Source organism: Notolepis coatsorum (genome assembly GCF_963971535.1).
Source record: "Notolepis coatsorum genome assembly, chromosome: 9".
Taxonomy (NCBI): Eukaryota; Metazoa; Chordata; class Actinopteri; order Aulopiformes; family Paralepididae; genus Notolepis; species Notolepis coatsorum.
In genome coordinates, this window is record NC_140173.1 from 91,460,687 (window position 1) to 91,479,927 (window position 19,241).

General features: G+C 45.7%; 1 long non-coding RNA gene across 1 annotated transcript; it reads left to right on the plus strand.

Moving 5' to 3' along the window:
- Nucleotides 1-14,423: 14,423 nt before the first annotated feature.
- LOC311234041 lies at nt 14,424-17,793 on the plus strand. The gene is made up of 2 exons (XR_014620061.1): nt 14,424-14,514; nt 16,867-17,793. It is a non-coding gene; the product is annotated as an uncharacterized lncRNA (long non-coding RNA).
- Nucleotides 17,794-19,241: the final 1,448 nt, after the last annotated feature.

Sequence of the window (19,241 nt, forward strand, 5' to 3'; positions counted from 1 at the left end):
CCGAGCCCCCCCGACCCCCCCTAATGGAGGGCACCCCCCCTATTGGAGGTTTCCCGGGAGGGCGACGGACCCGACCGTGCGAAGAGGCACTCAAGTAACTCAACGCACAGGGTGAGCAGACCGTGGCCTGACCCCACGACTACACACACGCACAACCCGCATGCCACCCGGGAACGAACGGAGGGAACAACCTCGTTACTGCCCCCAGAATCATGGGGTCAAGGGCAAACCCAACCCCGTGGCAAGGCCGTAGCAGCGGAGCGCGAAGGAAGGCCCAGACCCACCAAAGGGACTGGACCCCCTGGAACGGGGGCCCGGAGAAGTCCATGATGCCAGCATCAAGACCCCACCAGGTGGGCACTTAGTGACCCCGCCCACCACATCGCCAGCGTATTCGGACAAAGGCCCCTCAGCCGAGCGGGCCCTGTCCCCCCAATAGTACACCGCCTGGCACACTGACCCTGCAGAACAGGCAGTCAGCATGGCCGTAAGCACACAAAAAAGGTTAACCAACGGAAGCAGGCAGCGCACCGGGGAAAAAACCAGGCAACAGGCTGTAACCTGAGCCTGGAGCACTGCGGACAAGACAGGCGCCAAAGGAGTCAGCTGAAAACAGCCGCACTCCGGCGGAAGGGGCGTATGCTGGCGTTGTTGCATGACCAAGCCCCATTTAAAAAAAAACGACCCAGTGGGGTTGAGGCAGAGAAGGCTGACAGGATTGGCAGACGTCATGAACGTGCAGGGGCACCCTCAACCGGGTAACCCGGGAGTTGACACTGCTCCAACACACCAGGGAATCAACCACCCTGGTGTTACCCAATGCGGTGGTTGTTCCTATAACCCCTCAAGAAAAAACTCCAAAACACACCTGCGGGTATACACCGGCTATACCGCAGTACAAGTGTTTCAGTTTTCAAAAAAGGGTTAACCCAGGCCTACGGGTCGACGAAACATTACTTCGGACCGGGCCCGGCGATACGGGAAGCACAGGGTCACCAGAGGAGGTCAAAGACCACCCCAACAGGCCCCTCTTCGCCATGCGTGAGAGAGGAGCGAAAAGTATGGAGAACCAGCCCCAAGCACACCGTCCTTGGTATTCCCAGGCGGTCTCCCAACCAAGTACTAACCAGGACCAACCTGCGTAGCGGCCGAGATCTGACGAGATCGAGCGTGTACAGGTTGGCATGGCCGTAAACCATTACGACAGTGCAGAGTACAAATGTACCCAACCAGGGTCTCCATAGCGCTTAACCCTGTGACACCCGGACCGACCTGGCATTTTCCCCCTGAAAAAGCCCAAGTCCCTCAGGGTACCAGAACAGCAGATCTGCATCCCCGGCGGACAATGGGTTTAACTGATCCGGACCAGCGTGACCAGAACCAGTCCCGTGCCCTAACCACGCCGACATGCCTACTCCAGGAGAAGGGGCAGATATGCGTGTTGATCTTAAACATGAAAAGAAGGCGCCACCCAGATGTTCGGGGCGAACCGCGCCCGGTGGCCCACCCCCAGGGCGTGAGACCCCTCTACATATGTTCAGATCCATTCCGTCATCATCCCCCAGATATGAACGAGAATCCGTCGACAACCAAAACAGGTCGTCGGAAGAGGAAAAACCCGCCATCCCAGTTGCTTTATAAAAACGCTGTTTTAACCTCAAGCAACCAAGGCGTGCCAGTCATTCACCTGATTACAGAACACCCCGAGCTAGCACTATACGTGCGTCGGGACACAACCACATCAATGAACAGGCTATTTAGACCTGTCATTGAATCCCCAAGGCGCCCAGGGGAACGACAAGAGGGGTGTGATGCTTCCTAACTCCAACTCTTCTTAATAGAAAAGAAGGGAGCACCAACAGCATGTATCCCAGTCTACACAGCCGGGGGTAACATTTTTTCACATTTTTACATCCCACCACCCTCCCATAGGGAGGAGATGGAAATCCCCAGAGAGACTTCCCACGCGAGCTGTACATATTGAAAAGAATATATTGCACCTTGAGCCATGTAAAAGTTTGGTTTTAGGGCTCTCCGGGGAGGAGGCACTGAACCCATACACACTCAATAATCGAATTGAATCGAATACACACACAATAGAGTAGGACTCCTTCTTGAGGTTCCACCTTGACAATCTGAGGAGGAGGCTCTGTACTCTGAGGAGGCTCCCTCACATGGAAGGAGAGTCCCAACTCACAGAAGGCCCGAATAGGAGCTTCGTGAGGAGGAGCTCTGACCACCCCCTGAAACAGATCCATCATAAGGACCTGAACAGCACACGGAAGTCCTATCAACAGAGACGCGCACAGTGACGTACTCTATGGCGGGGGAATTTCTGCGGTGCACACGCCCAATATTCCAGGGCGTGGGACCAGGAAACCCCCCCCCGTGCCGAACCGCAACGTGACAGGAACCTTGAAGGACAGGTGGGTTTACCCCTGACCAACAGAAAAAATGGGGAGAAAAGGTTACCAGTTCACCCCTTTACGACCCCACACCCATGATACGATGTAATGACAAAAAAGAGTATGACGCAGTCATAGTCAGCTCCATGAAGCGTCTAACAGCTTCACACAGCGCATGTGCCAACCTGCTATCTGATTTTTACTAAGGAAAAAACACAGAATAGAGAGGGCCCTCTCAAGAGCCCCGGTATCAGACTTACACATGTGCTTCTGTGGCCAGCCCAACCCAGTTGTAGGTCACACGACACACACAACCCATTATCACCTACAAAAAATGGCAAAAACACTCTACAGAGGAACGCCGTTTTTCATAATGAGAGAATACACAATTCTCGATTAGTATCGGCCACAGGCCTTGCTAAGCACACACGAAAAAGTTACCAAACAATCTTTTCTGTAGGAAAATAAAGTTTCTCAAGCGGTTAGCACAACCCCAACAACTAAGCTAAGGGTTACATCGTATCCCTACCACACAGTGACACAATATAGTGTAACAACATGTCTGAGAGGAGGATGAAGAAGTCCCCAGGGAACCGGGGGGAAACACAACCCTCCTACTTTACCCTTAATACTGCCAGTTAAACAGGTAAACCTGTCAATATGTGAACACACTGTTCATTGTCATTACAGGCTGAGAAAAGAATCATTCTTTACTCATATGTCACTAAGCCTAGCTTTATAGGTTAGTTTAACCCCCTTAGTTGTGAGTACACGGTACATGAACACACAATGTGTCTCAACACAACAAACCAGATCATTTTCACATCTGTAACAATAACCCGATTTGCATGGAGACCAGTGACAAGACAATTCACACATAACTCGCGTCGTATCCTAAATGTAGTGCAGCAACACTCGTTTTGGAAAACATTGTTATTTACAAAACATTTAGAAGGGAAAGCAAGAAGAAGTGTTCAAGGTCTGGTCAGAACCTTGCCTACCGGGAGCGCAGATCCAGCGAATTGCAGTCTCTAACATGGCACCGAAGTAAACACAGCCTCCTGTGTTTGACGACACGGGCAGCTCGCTGCTCCAACCTGCCGCTACGGTGCTCCTTGTTGACGCAGTCCTCGCCGGCCTGGCTCAGGGCAGGTTCGACGAACATCCTCTGTCAAAGATGACGTCGTAGTCAAGAGTGTTTAAAACATGTTATAGTCACAGCACGTTCAACAGTGTAGCATTAAGCTAACGGCCGCTCTCGGCCGATAGCAGCAAGCTAACGTTACCTAGCCTAGTGACACAACAGGCTTGGTAAACACAGCGAGCTAGCGCTGCAGCGAACAGCTGACTGGCTAACACAGTAGGCCACAACTAGCACGCAAGCTAAGCAGCTATCACCTGAACTTGTACACAATGATATAACAAACCACACTCAGACATGCCGCCTTTCTGAAACCCTCCTCACTGTTTAAGAGAGAAGAGAAACGAGATGTTAACACAGTTTACAACGGTGATTTTACCAACATCCGACGGAGCCAGCACAAATCCCATCTGGGCTGTAGCTGACTTGAACACGGATCTTCTGCTAACGAACAGCCATGCCCATATTTCCTCGTGAGGGTATACTCTCATTTGTATATGAAAGACAGGGCCTACACGGTGACAGAGAAAAATCCACTCTTCCAGAGAACACAGGGAGCACCAGTGTTACTGGTCGTGGCCCACTAGTTGACTATAATGGGCTTCAGACCAAGGTCCTCCGCCGTCGCCTAAGAGGCTGAACAAAAGACCCTAATATGGGGCCGGTTTTGTCAGCTAGCCCCCATAGCACTAACAGACAAGTGAAGCTCGCAAGCAACATTACTCACCAACCTGGAACACACCGCTTCTCACAACAGCGGCGCGTCCTACAGTCCAGCTGTATCGCTGGAGGGTTTCACCACAACCAGCCGCAGCAAAGAAGACTGTAGTTGGGAGGCATGTAGCGGCGTGCTCCCAATACGAAAACCGGTGGAGGTTTTTAGAATGATCACCATCTTCCAGACACTCCAGTGACGAAGACAATATCGCCGTATTTTCTCGAAAATAGTGAGAGAGAAAATAAAGATATGATGTCAACGTATCTCTTGTTTTCCAACTCTTCTCCTACCATCACATCACGTCAAGTGGGGATCTACCGAGGCACTACCTTGTGGTGAAAGCGAGAAGGAGGCGAGGGGGTGGCCCCACCCCTGCTTATATGGGAAGCTGATAGGGGTGTGGTCAGACAAATATTGGGATATAAAGGTACATTGTGGTCTTTATTCAGTGCGCATGCACATGCGGGGATAGTGCATGAGTGACGCCGAGCGGAGCCACTATGTCACAGAACGTTAGTTAATGTTACGCCAGTGTTGAAAAGCCTTGAGGTCGCATTCAACATGTGTCTGTCGTTTCGAGGGACCATAACATTAACTTGACAGCAATGTGGATATGCTTTATTTGAGCAGTTGCTAATGTTACCTTAGCTGATTGTCGTTCTGACATAACTGCAGTAAACAAACTAACGTTAAACCTATGTTAACTTACCAGTAAGTTGTTCAGTACAGCAACACACAGGCTGAAGTCAGGACGGCGTGATCACATGAACCAGCTCGCATTCATCTCCGAGTTCTGCACATGGTCTGTCTTATGTCTGTAGTGTACAATATAACACATTAATTCAATGAAGTCAATCACGAGACTATAATCACCAGCTGTATACTGTACGTGAAGCTATTAACGACGCCGACGGGCTGTCGTGATGCGACGCACACACACACCGTTCTCCCTCTCTCCACCCGTGTAACTCGACTCCCCCTACTGGTTGAACCAGGCAGTGCTGTTAATCAAGCGTCAATCCGCGTCACATAAGCCTCAACCCGCGTCATCCCAAGTGGGTCCCAGCGGTAGTGGTTTGATTTTTTAGAGCTGGATCTGTACCTACTATGCTAATATGTTTATACTACTATCTGCTATGTACTAGCTACTATACCTATACTACTACCTATTCTACTATACCTATACTGGTACCTACTATGCTAATATGTTTATACTACTATCTGCTATGTACTATCTACTATACCTACTACCTATGCTACTATACCTATACTAGTACCTACTATGCTAATATGTCTATACTACTATCTACTACCCAGGTGGCCAGCATACTCGGCCCAATTCCGGCTACCGGTCGGCACACTCGGCATATGTCCGGCACGGCACGCCAACGATGAGCCGGATCTGGCGCGGTAATGGTTGCCGGGGCAGAGCCGACTCGCGCTCGCCAAAGATAAACCGGCTCTGGCCCGGCAATGGTTGCCGGGGCGGAGCCGACTCGCGCTCGCCAAAGATAAACCGGCTCTGGCCCAGCAATGGTTGCCGGGGCGGAGCCGACTCGCGCTCGCCAAAGATAAACCGGCTCTGGCCCGGCAATGGTTGCCGGGGCGGAGCCGACTCGGGCTCGCCAAAGATAAACCGGCTCTGGCCCGGCAATGGTTGCCGGGGCTGAGCCGACTCGGGCTCGCCAAAGATAAACCGGCTCTGGCCCGGCTCGGCTTGCCGTGCCAGAGCCGACTCGGGCTCGCCAAAGATAAACCGGCTCTGGCCCGGCTCGGCTTGCCGTGCCAGAGCCGACTCGGGCTCGCCAAAGATAAACCGGCTCTGGCACGGCAATGGTTGCCGGGGCAGAGCCGACTCGGGCTCGCCAAAGATAAACCGGCTCTGGCTCGGCAATGGTTTGCGGCGTCGTTTCTTGCGCTAGCCTCTTGTTAGCCAGCATTGCCTTAATAGCTTTGAGCTAAGGATCTTTGCCGATGCATAAAGTATTGTTTATAGTGCATTTCTTGCCACCTTATAGCATTTGTACATTTGTATGACCGTCTATAATGCTCCCGTTTTTCCGGACGTTTTGGTAATGATTTTCACTATAAAATCATATTTCTAAATGACAGGAAGTTGATAAACTGGCCGGAATAGCTTTGAGCTAACGGATCTTTGCCGATGCATTCCATTCTAAACGTAACGTTAGTTGTTCAAAACATTACCCGTCTATATAATTTGTTCCTCAACGTTATATAGACAGGTCATGTTTTGTAAACTAACGTTATGTTTAGAATGGAATGAATACGGGTCGGGAAAGATAGTTAGCTCAAAGCTAATCCGGAAGGACAGCTAACAGTAGCTGCTGTCTAACTGTGATGCATTTTCTGTTTGCAGTCCAATGTTCACCAAAACACACACCCACACACTTATAATTTGTTCCTCAACGTTATATAGACAGGTCATGTTTTGTAAACTAACGTTATGTTTAGAATGGAATGAATACATGGGTCGGGAAAGATAGTTAGCTCAAAGCTAATCCGGAAGGACAGCTAACAGTAGCTACTGTCTAACTGTGATGCATTTTCTGTTTGCAGTACAATGTTCACCAAAACACACACCCACACACTTATAATTTGTTCCTCAACGTTATATAGACAGGTCATGTTTTGTAAACTAACGTTATGTTTAGAATGGAATGAATACTAACACAACACAGACTGCAGCTCCCCAAGCTAACACAAGCTAACACAACACAGACTGCAGCTCCCCAAGCTAACACAAGCTAACACAACACAGACTGCAGCTCCCCAAGCTAACACAAGCTAACACAACACAGACTGCAGCTCCCCAAGCTAACACAAGCTAACACAACATGGACTGCAGCTCCCCAAGCTAACACAAGCTAACACAACACAGACTGCAGCTCCCCAAGCTAACACAAGCTAACACAACACAGACTGCAGCTCCCCAAGCTAACACAAGCTAACACAACACAGACTGCAGCTCCCCAAGCTAACACAAGCTAACACAACATGGACCGCAGCTCCCCAAGCTAACAGAAGCTAACACAACACAGACTGCAGCTCCCCAAGCTAACACAAGCTAACACAACACAGACTGCAGCTCCCCAAGCTAACACAAGCTAACACAACACAGACTGCAGCTCCCCAAGCTAACACAAGCTAACACAACACAGACTGCAGCTCCCCAAGCTAACACAAGCTAACACAACACAGACTGCAGCTCCCCAAGCTAACACAAGCTAACACAACACAGACTGCAGCTCCCCAAGCTAACACAAGCTAACACAACACAGGTCATTTGGACATTCTTTCGATGCCATTATGAATGACTAGCAATCTGTCGGAGTCGATGAGAGCTTTCATTTATGTCATTTAGTCATTTATTCAAAATGCCATTCCAGAATCCGTTCCTATGAGACAGTTTTAGTTCAATTCTGCACTAATGCCAACTGTTTAACATGAGTATGCAACAAGCTCATACTGGCTGCATATCTGTTCTACTGTCTATCTAGAAGCTCATACTGGCTGCATATCTCTTCTACTGTCTTATCTAGAAGCTCATACTGGCTGCATATCTCTTTCTTATCTAGAAGCTCATACTGGCTGCATATCTCTTCTACTGTCTTATCTAGAAGCTCATCTGGCTGCATATCTCTTCTACTGTCTTATCTAGAAGCTCATACTGGCTGCATATCTCTTCTACTGTCTTATCTAGAAGCTCATCTGGCTGCATATCTCTTCTACTGTCTTATCTAGAAGCTCATACTGGCTGCATATCTGTTCTACTGTATCTAGAAGCTCATACTGGCTGCATATCTGTTCTACTGTCTCTAGAAGATCATACTGGCTGCATATCTGTTCTACTGTATCTAGAAGCTCATACTGGCTGCATATCTGTTCTACTGTCTCTAGAAGATCATACTGTCTGCATATCTGTTCTACTGTCTTATCTAGAAGCTCATACTGGCTGCATATCTCTTCTACTGTCTTATCTAGAAGCTCATACTGGCTGCATATCTCTTCTACTGTCTTATCTAGAAGCTCATACTGGCTGCATATCTGTTCTACTGTATCTAGAAGCTCATACTGGCTGCATATCTGTTCTACTGTCTCTAGAAGATCATACTGGCTGCATATCTCTTCTACTGTCTTATCTAGAAGCTCATCTGGCTGCATATCTCTTCTACTGTCTTATCTAGAAGCTCATACTGGCTGCATATCTCTTCTACTGTCTTATCTAGAAGCTCATCTATCTGCATATCTCTTCTACTGTCTTATCTAGAAGCTCATACTGGCTGCATATCTGTTCTACTGTATCTAGAAGCTCATACTGGCTGCATATCTGTTCTACTGTCTCTAGAAGATCATACTGGCTGCATATCTGTTCTACTGTCTCTATATAGAAGATCATACTGGCTGCATATCTGTTCTACTGTATCTAGAAGCTCATACTGGCTGCATATCTCTTCTACTGTCTTATCTAGAAGCTCATACTGGCTGCATATCTCTTCTACTGTCTGTCTAGAAGCTCATACTGGCTGCATATCCTTTCTACTGTATAGAAGCTCATTGGTTTGTAAATTGACTAGATTTTCTAGAGATTTTTAGTTTTTAATTGTATGTTTTGTAATCTGTATCTGTCGTTACCAGTTAGTCGTGTTACTTTGCTCGTATTCACTGTTCTGGTGGTTCTAGTTGTACGCCTGGATCTGGTGTTCTTTGACCGTGTCCTATATGCCCTGTAAATAATATGTACAGATACCGAGATGTCACAAATATGTTACCTGTTACCTGTTTATTGCACAATGTTGTTTTTTTATTGGATTCTATTATATGTTGTACCACGTATTGCACATCGTTGCGGGCAAGACCACCCGCATTTCATTGTATACTTGTATGCCGTGACAATTAAAACTCTTGACTTGACTTGACTTGACTTGACTTGACCCTGCTACACTTCATCTCAAAACAAACTGGTCAGACTACATGCTTGACCTTACTCCTAGAACCCACCTCGCCCCTGCCCATGTGACAACGGCTTAGACGACAGAGTGCAGCAACTTGCAATGGGCCTGTCTACAAGATACACTATACACGATCAAGGTACCCATATATGTGTACATATCAAAATACTTCCCAAAGGTCAGTGAATACCACGACCACAACACCATAGAGGGAGCTCCACAAATCATGTTAAACCCAGATTCGGCTCAAACAGGAACACGTTTAGCAATTATGCCACATCAATGTGGAACGCCCTACCCAAAGCTGTAAAGGAATGTGAATCACTACCCACTTTCAAAACCACTCTCAAAGAACACCTACGGGAGACTGCAATTCGAAACTGGCCCCTGTAAATGTCCTAACCCAACCCAATGTACAGTCAATTACCAAACATGGTTTTGTCAATATGTACAGTTGCTTGTGCAGTTGTACAGTGTCCAGTGTCCACCCCTACCCAACCTACCCAACCCCCCCCCCCCCCACTCCACCCACCCCCCCACCTATAATGTATACGTTTTCATAAATGTATAGCCGTATATCCTGATGAATTGAAAATGGGGGACCCTGATGCAAGACGAAAGTATTTCTCTGGTCTGCATCCCCTTAACAATTGTGTGTATTGAGCTGTACTGTATTGTACCCATTCTGCAATCTGTTAATAAAGTTTTCAATCAATCAATCAAAACCGTGGTCAGTCTGTGCGGAGAAACAAGGATCCGAGCATGGTTGCCAGATCGGATTAACAATATCCGAACCGCCCATTATTATCAAAGGTCTGTCAGATGAAGGCGGACTCTCAAATCTGGCAACACTGATGCGTTGCATTGTGGGGGATCCCGGTTTGAAATTTGAATTGAAGCGCGCAAGAGATCTGGACCACGTCGTGAGCATTGCAACTGTTGCATCTTCTCCTCAGGTAATTGTGTGCAACACATATATTTAATTATTTATAAGTAATGCGTGCCGCTGATATAAATGAGTGCTGTTTAGTCTGTGTTTTCAGTGACTACTGTAACGTTATTAGCTCGATATTATGAAACTGCAGCGGGGTAAACTACCGGAGCTGCTAACTGGCTAACGGTATGACTAGCTAACGTTGCTATACTGTACCCGGAGCTGATAGCGTTATGACTATGAGAGCTAACTTTTGTTAGCTTGGGGAGCTGTGGTCCGTGTTGTATTAGCTTGTGTTAGCTTGGGGAGCTTACTAACCCTACTGTCATGCACTAATAAACTAACCTACGCTGTAACACGCAACACTTTGATGAATATTGTTACTCAGCTGATAGAGTTGTAATAAAATATATAATTTCATTGTTGCAAATACTGTTACAGTGCTGGATCTCATCAATGAGATGAACGCAGAAGACGGCTCAAGAACAACTACTTCAAGTGGTCGTAAGTGATGTATACATTTTTTTATTGTGTGACTGTGTATGTATATATAATATATACTTTTTAATCTGGGACATCATTTCAAAGAGTCATCCTGTAATGCCCTCTCTCCCCCCCTCTCTCTCTCTCTCTCTCTCTCTCTCTCTCTCTCTCTCTCTCTCTCTCTCTCTATATGGGTAACGCATGTATTCCTGGTAACCTGCCCCATTTCTAAGCCATATAACCCAGGACGTTATACGAACAACATTAAAATCTTTTCTCATGTCAAGAATGATTGTTATAGATGCCAAATAATTCACCTTAAAAAAAATACATCATGTAATGAGGGATGGCGGACCTCTAAAGTTGACCTAAGTTACCGGGAATACCAATTCACTATCTCCTCCAATTTAAGAGAGAATTAAAATGTTTTGGTTGTTTTGTAGGGATATCATCATCATGTAACATAATACCATAGTTCTCCCCGAGTTATCTCAAGAGAATTCAAATTTAGCTGAATCTGAAGGGAAAATCCGGGTATGGGATATGAGTCAACATAGTTCATGACCTTCAATTGATAACAAACATAAAAGGCTTAATTTTCATGGCAGATGCATGATATGTTTTGGGCATGATCTTGGCACCCCAATGAACAACCAAAATGAGTTTCGTCTTTTGTGGCCAATTATTTGAGGAGATAATTACGTTTCACATATTGATCCCAGGTTACCGCGAATACCTATCCTCACAATTCCAGATAAACACTTAAATCTCCTATTTGACTAAAGATTGGTGAGATTTTATTTTTGGAAATCATAACATCAATAATAAGGGTTAGGTGTAAACCAGAATTACTAGAATGTGTTGTGTTTTGTCTGTTAAAATGAGCAAAAACAAGGAAAGGGTATTCCCAGTAACTTAAAAACAAGTGCAAAAAATACAGTTCTAGAACAAGTATTTTAATTTTTTCTATATTCAAGAAAGTGGAAAGGAACCCAACATTTTCAATTGTCTGCACACAATCGTTGTTTTGTTATTCACCACCATGCCCCTAGTCAGTCTACACCACCATGCCCCTAGTCAGTCTACACCACCACCATGCCCCTAGTCAGTCTACACCACCATGCCCCTAGTCAGTCTACACCACCACCATGCCCCTAGTCAGTCTACACTAGCAACCTGCGCTTAGTCAGTCTACACCACCATGCCCCTAGGCAGTCTACACCACCATGCCCCTAGTCAGTCTACACCACCATGCCCCTAGTCAGTCTACACCACCATGCCCCTAGTCAGTCTACACCACCACCATGCCCCTAGTCAGTCTACACCACCATGCCCCTAGTCAGTCTACACTAGCAACCTGCGCCTAGTCAGTCTACACCACCATGCCCCTAGTCAGTCTACACCACCATGCCCCTAGTCAGTCTACACGACCACCATGCCCCTAGTCAGTCTACACCACCACCATGCCCCTAGTCAGTCTACACCACCATGCCCCTAGTCAGTCTACACCACCATGCCCCTAGTCGGTCTACACCAACCTGCCCCTAGTCAGATATGCTTACTTTTGGTTAGGCCTCCAAATTAAGATAATCTGGACAAACCTGTCAGATTTTCTGATTTATATGTAGACCGGTTTGAGTTTATTGTAGTGATGGTACTGTGTTTCAAAATCTCAGATATTAACTTGTTAAGTGTTTGTTTTTTTACAGTATGTAAAACCCTACTGTCATGCACTAATAAACTAACCTACGCTGTAACACGCAACACTTTGATGAATATTGTTACTCAGCTGATAGAGTTGTAATAAAATATATAATTTCATTGTTGCAAATATACTGTTACAGTGCTGGATCTCATCAATGAGATGAACGCAGAAGACGGCTCAAGAACAACTACTTCAAGTGGTCGTAAGTGATGTATAATTTTTTTTTATTGTGTGTGTGACTGTGTATATATAATATATACTTTTTAATCTGGGACATCATTTTCAAAGAGTCATCCTGTAATGCCTTCTCTATCTCTCTCTCTCCCAAGACGGTCAAGATCTAACGTATTCTCGCTCTCTCTAGGTTCATGGCCACTAATGACTTCAGACCTTCAGAAGGACAGTATGCTGGATGAGGAAGGTCTTGGCCATGCTGCGATGGCTCCTAGAAGACAAGAACGGAGAGGTGCTGGACCTGGCTGTCAAATGGTTTGTAATGCTACAGTATATTGTATGTAGTTGTGCATGACATGGACTAAATTAGAGGTCCTAGATATGCAAAATAATATTGAGAATCACTGGCCTTAGACTATCTACTAACGTATTCTCGCTCTCTCTCTTTAGGTTCATGGCCACTAATGACTTCAGAGCTTCAGAAGGACAGTATGCGTGTAGCTTATTGCCAGCGGAAGAGTGCAAGAATGCTTCCGCATTCGTCACTGCACGCCAGTACGGTAATGCGCCTTTCCTTTCGCCCCGCTCAGACAAATGCATGTAGTACATTGCAACACAACGCAGCATTTCCGCGTACATTGCAACGAATCACTTGGAGTTTGAAAGTGATATCAGAAGAAACTACTCAACCTCAGCTGTCTTTAACTAGCAGGACGCTAGTGGGCTAGTCGCTAAAATATATATCGTTTTATATATAATTGTACCAACACAGATATTAGGCAGTACACACATTGTCCTGCAATACATACAGTGAATGCACAGCTACATTCGCCATATATTTCTATCGCTGCTGCGGTCTACAGTGAAATGCAATATTATTATTATTATTGTAAAGATTATCATTACAATCGCAGCCTGGAGAGGCAATGTTACAAGTGTACGAGGGTTGTGTGCAAAGAGCACAGCCTCTCAATTTGCACAACGTGCACAAAATAATAATTGTAATGATCTTTACAATAATAATAATATTGCATTTCACTGTAGACCGCAGCAGCGATAGAAATATATGGCGAATGTAGCTGTGCATTCACTGTACATGTATTGCAGGACAATGTGTGTACTGCTTAATATCTGTGTTGGTACAATTATATATAAAATCGATATATATTTGAGCGACTAGCCCACTAGCGTGAAGGGGCTCCTTTCCTCAGAGCAGCCCGCTTGTATCACCACGCTCGGCGCTGCTGCGATGGTGCAGGAGGTTGCCTCGCTAGTGGGCTAGTCGCTCAAATATATATATCGTTTTATATATAATTGTACCAACACAGATATTAGGCAGTACACACATTGTCCTGCAATACATGTACAGTGAATGCACAGCTACATTCGCCATATATTTCTATCGCTGCTGCGGTCTACAGTGAAATGCAATATTATTATTATTGTAAAGATCATTACAATTATTATTTTGTGCACGTTGTGCAAATTGAGAGGCTGTGCTCTTTGCACACAACCCTCGTACACTTGTAACATTGCCTCCAGGCTGCGATTGTAATGATAATCTTTACAATAATAATAATAATAATATTGCATTTCACTATAGACCGCAGCAGCGATAGAAATATATGGCGAATGTAGCTGTGCATTCACTGTACATGTATTGCAGGACAATGTGTGTACTGCCTAATATCTGTGTTGGTACAATTATATATTTTAGCGACTAGCCCACTAGCGTCCTGCTAGTTAAAGACAGCCGCGGAAATGCTGCGTTGTGTTGCAATGTACTACATGCATTTGTCTGAGCGGGGCAAAAGGAAAGGCGCATTACCGTACTGGCGTGCGGTGACGAATGCGGAAGCATTCTTGCACTCTTCCGCTGGCAATAAGTTACACCCGGACAGTATGCTGGATGAGGAAGGTCTTGGCCATGCTGCGATGGCTCCTAGAGGACAAGAACGGAGGTGCAGGACCTGGCTGTCAAATGGTTTGTAATGCTACAGTATAAATTATTGTATTACATCACACTCACCATCAATGACTCCACCATCACCCCCTCCCCCCTAGTCCGCAACCTCTGTGTCATCCTCGACCCCACCCTCTCATTTGACCCCATGTCCGCTCCATTGTCAAAACTTCATATTTTCACCTCCGCAACATTGCCAAAATCCGTCACTGCCTCTACCCCCTGCTGCTGAATCCCTCATACACGCCTTCATCTTTTCCCTCCTGGACTACTGTAACTCCCTCCTCACTGGCATCACCTCCCGCTCCCTCCATAAACTGCAGATGGTCCAAAACTCAGTTGCCCGCCTCCTCACTAACACCCGGTCCCGCACATCACATCACATCACACATCACTCCTGTCCTCCACTCCCTCCACTGGCTCCCGATCAAGGAACGCATTAACTTCAAAACACTACTCCTCACCTTCAAAGCCATCCATAGCCTGGCCTCACCCTGGTCTTAAACTTTTTACACCAAGAGAACGGTGGGGAGAGAATATATACATATGATGGGGAGAGAATATATACATACAGTGGGGAGGAGACTGTACATTAGGAGGGGGTGGTTGGGAGAGAAATATACATATAATAGACAGTCTCCTCCCCACCGTATGTATATATTCTCTCCCCACCATATGTATATTTCTCTCCCACCCACCCACCCCCTCCTAATGTACAGTCTCCTCCCCACCGTATGTATATATTCTCTCCCCACCGTATGTATATATTCTCTCCCCACCATATGTATTTTCTCTCTCACCCACCCACCCCCTCCTAATGTACAGTCTCCTCCCCACCGTATGTATATATTCTCTCCCCACCATATGTATATATTCTCTCCCCACCATATGTATATTTCTCTCCCACCCCCTCGTAATGTACAGTCTCCTCCCTACCGTATGTATATATTCTCTCCCACCCCCTCCTAATGTACAGTCTCCTCCCCACCGTATGTATATATTCTCTCCCCACCATATGTATATTTCTCTCCCACCCCCTCCTAATATACAGTCTCCTCCCCACCGTATGTATATATTCTCTCCCCACCGTATGTATATTTCTCTCCCACCCACCCCCTCCTAATGTACAGTCTCCTCCCCACCGTATGTATATATTTTCTCCCACCCCCTCCTAATGTACAGTCTCCTCCCCACCGTATGTATATATTCTCTCCCCACCATATGTATATTTCTCTCCCACCCCCTCCTAATATACAGTCTCCTCCCCACCGTATGTATATATTCTCTCCCCACCGTATGTATATTTCTCTCCCACCCACCCCCTCCTAATGTACAGTCTCCTCCCCACCGTATGTATATATTTTCTCCCACCCCCTCCTAATGTACAGTCTCCTCCCCACCGTATGTATATATTCTCTCCCCACCGTATGTATATTTCTCTCCCACCCACCCCCTCCTAATGTACAGTCTCCTCCCCACCGTATGTATATTCTCCCCCCAACGTATGTATATATACCGCCATCTTTCTCCCGGGTTGGTGTGATCACATGACTGACAAAGCCGTGCAGTGATAGGCCAGAAGTCAATTCGATTGCATCCAGGCGCGATTGCTTATCCTGTCTGGGTAGCCCGGATGATGGTTTTTTGATCGAATTTTATACACCGCAATTATGCATCGAATTTTTTTTACATTGAATTTTATTATACATTCGAATTTTTTACATTGAATTTTTATTTCACATAGGTAAATTCAGAGCAAAAAAATTCAGATACATGATTTTCAAAGTAATTATTTTCAATGCTATAAATTCGGTGTCTGAAAAAATTCAGATACATTTTTCAAAGTAATTATTTTCAATGCTATAAATTCGGTGTCTGAAAAAATTCAGATACATGTTTTCAAAGTAATTATTTTCAATGCTATAAATTCGGTGTCTGATAAAATTCAAAAATCAGATACATGTTTTCAAAGTAATTATTTTCAATGCTTTAAATTTGGTGTCTGAAAAAATTCAGATACATGTTTTCAAAGTAATTATTTTCAATGCTATAAATTCGGTGTCTGATAAAATTCAAAAATTCAGATACATGTTTTCAAAGTAATTATTTTCAATGCTATAAATTCAATTCAGATACATGTTTTCAAAGTAATTATTTTCAATGCTATAAATTCGGTGTCTGATCAAATTCAAATACTTCTGTCACTCATTTGCTTCCATACTGGCTCTTGTTGTATTTTGTTATCTTGCTTTCCTTCTCTCTCTTCTCTCTCTCTTCTCTCTCTCTCTTCTCTCTCTCTATCTCATCCTCTTCTCTTCTGTCGTTGAATTTGTGGTTCGTTCTTTTTATTTGCCTTTTTCACTTTTCGTGTAGGGCAGTGAGTGGAAGTCCCATCCCCTCCACGTCGGGGACCAGCACGCCTCGCCGGGGCCGGCGACAGCTCCCCCAGACCCCCGCCACGCTACGCCCCCACGTCACCTATTCCCCCGTGGTCCGTAAGGCTATGCCCACGCCTCCCGGGGTGCCCCAGGGGCGCCTCCCGGCCCGGCCCCCTGGCGCTTTTCTCCGGAGCCCCCCCCAGGGGCCTCCCCCTGCCGGCCCCCCGCCACCCCACCATGGCTCACCTCGTCAGGGTCGCCACCCGCCACCTCGCTGGGGTGACGCGGGAGGAGGGGGGTCTCCATGGAGGGCGACGGTTGCTTCTACAACCAGGACTACGAGCCACGCCACGAGCCGCCCGCCTATGAGCAGAGCCCTGCATAACATTGGGGTCTTGTGCTTGGCACTCCGAGCATGGCACTAACACTGTCACGGTTAGGAGTTTGATTCCTGCTGGGGCCACCCGTTGTGAATGATGTATACAGTCATTCCAAAGCACTTTATGTCCTAGTAATAGAGCTGTGCTATAGAGATGCTGTCATTCATTCATAACTAAACCAAAAGACATTTATAAACAACGTCTTACTAAATGCAGGCTTTCATTTACAACTGAACGGCCATATCACTCGTTTTTGTATTAATTCTCCTAAAAAATGTTGCTAAGCTAGACTAACATGAAAGTTTAAGTGAAAGTACACACTTGAGTAAAAGTCAAAGTTTCTACTTTTAAATGTACTTAAGTAGTAAATTGAACTTTTTTTCTGACTGTCTATATTCTTCTGATAGCAGGTGTTTAATCAAAGATCCCCTGTGGGAGAAGCTGTTGCAGGGGAACAATGGGTTAATTTCATTGGAGGCTTTGTCGTTGGGTTCAGAGAGGAGGATGTGATATTTTTTTGTTAATAAATGTTTAAATATCTATTCAAGTTGTCATTTTTAACTGGAAAAAGTAGCATGTATGGGGGTAATTGTTACTTTACTTGATATTTGAGCTTCACTGCAGAATGGTGTATATTGTGTACAATGTGCACATACACTGAGAATATATTTCAGTGAGGTAGGAGACAGCATGTAAACTTCTGAATTGTTCAATGCGGGACATGCCAATACTCCATTGGTAAAGGGAAGGGTCCTTAAATATGTGGCATTGTATTACTAATCAACCATTTCCTACTGTATTTCCGGTAATGTATGGTCATAGGCAGATAGTGTAGTAGCTCTGGCAGAATACTGGGTACACAGTAAATTCCGCAAAGTAAATTTGACTCAAACTGAGTACATTTCACTCAAACTGAGTAAAATTTCTTTACTCAGTTTGAATCAAATGTACTCAGTTTGAGTCAAATGTACTCTGCGGAATTTAATGTGTAGTACCATTGCATTGGCAGTGTCGGCTAGGCTTCGGGCAACCAAACCTGGCCCAGTGTGTGTGGGTCGCATCTGGGCTGCTTTAGGCAACCCGACGTTCACCGCTTCCGGCAACCCCGGACATGGCCCAGTGTACTCGGGCCGGAATCGGCCAGTCAGTCATTGCCGCCTACTCGGCCGATCCGGACGTTCACCGCTTCCGGCAACCCCGGACCTGGCCCAGTGTACTCGGGCCGGAATCGGCCAGTCAGTCATTGCCGCCTACTTGGCCGACTCTGGCAGCCGGACTTGGGCCGACTAATTTCTTCCGGCCTGCCGGATACAGGCCATTAATGGGCCGGAACTTTTTGGCCACCTGGGTATGTACTATGCTACTATACCTATACTACTACCTACTATGCTAATATGTCTGTACTACTATCTACTATGTACTATGCTACTATACATATACTACTACCTACTATGCTACTATACCTATATTACTACCTACTATGCTAATATGTCTATACTACTATCTATTATGTACTATCCTACTATACCTATACTACTATCTCTACTATGCTAATATGTTTATACTATTATGCACTCAAGTTCCAGCACTGCTAGATGCACAATACCACTCTTAGCCACCAGAGATGCACCCATTCTGCTGACTTGCTGTACACAAATTGTACATTGCATAAAGCGTCAGCTAAATGATTAAATGTAAATATATATATATATGTATGGGAGCTATGTGAGAATGATGGTGGTATGTAGAGAGAGGGATGGACAGATATAGTTGGACGGAGAGCTGGAGAGAGAGGGAGAAAGATAGAGGGACAGAGAGAGTTGGAAGGAGAGCTAGAGAGAGATAGGGACAGAGAGTTGGAAGGAGAGCTGGAGAGACAGAGGGACAGAGATAATTGGAAGGAGAGCTGGAGAGAGAGAGAGAGAGGGACATAGAGAGTTGGAAGGAGAGCTTGAGAGAGAGAGGGACAGAGATAGAGGGACCGATAGAG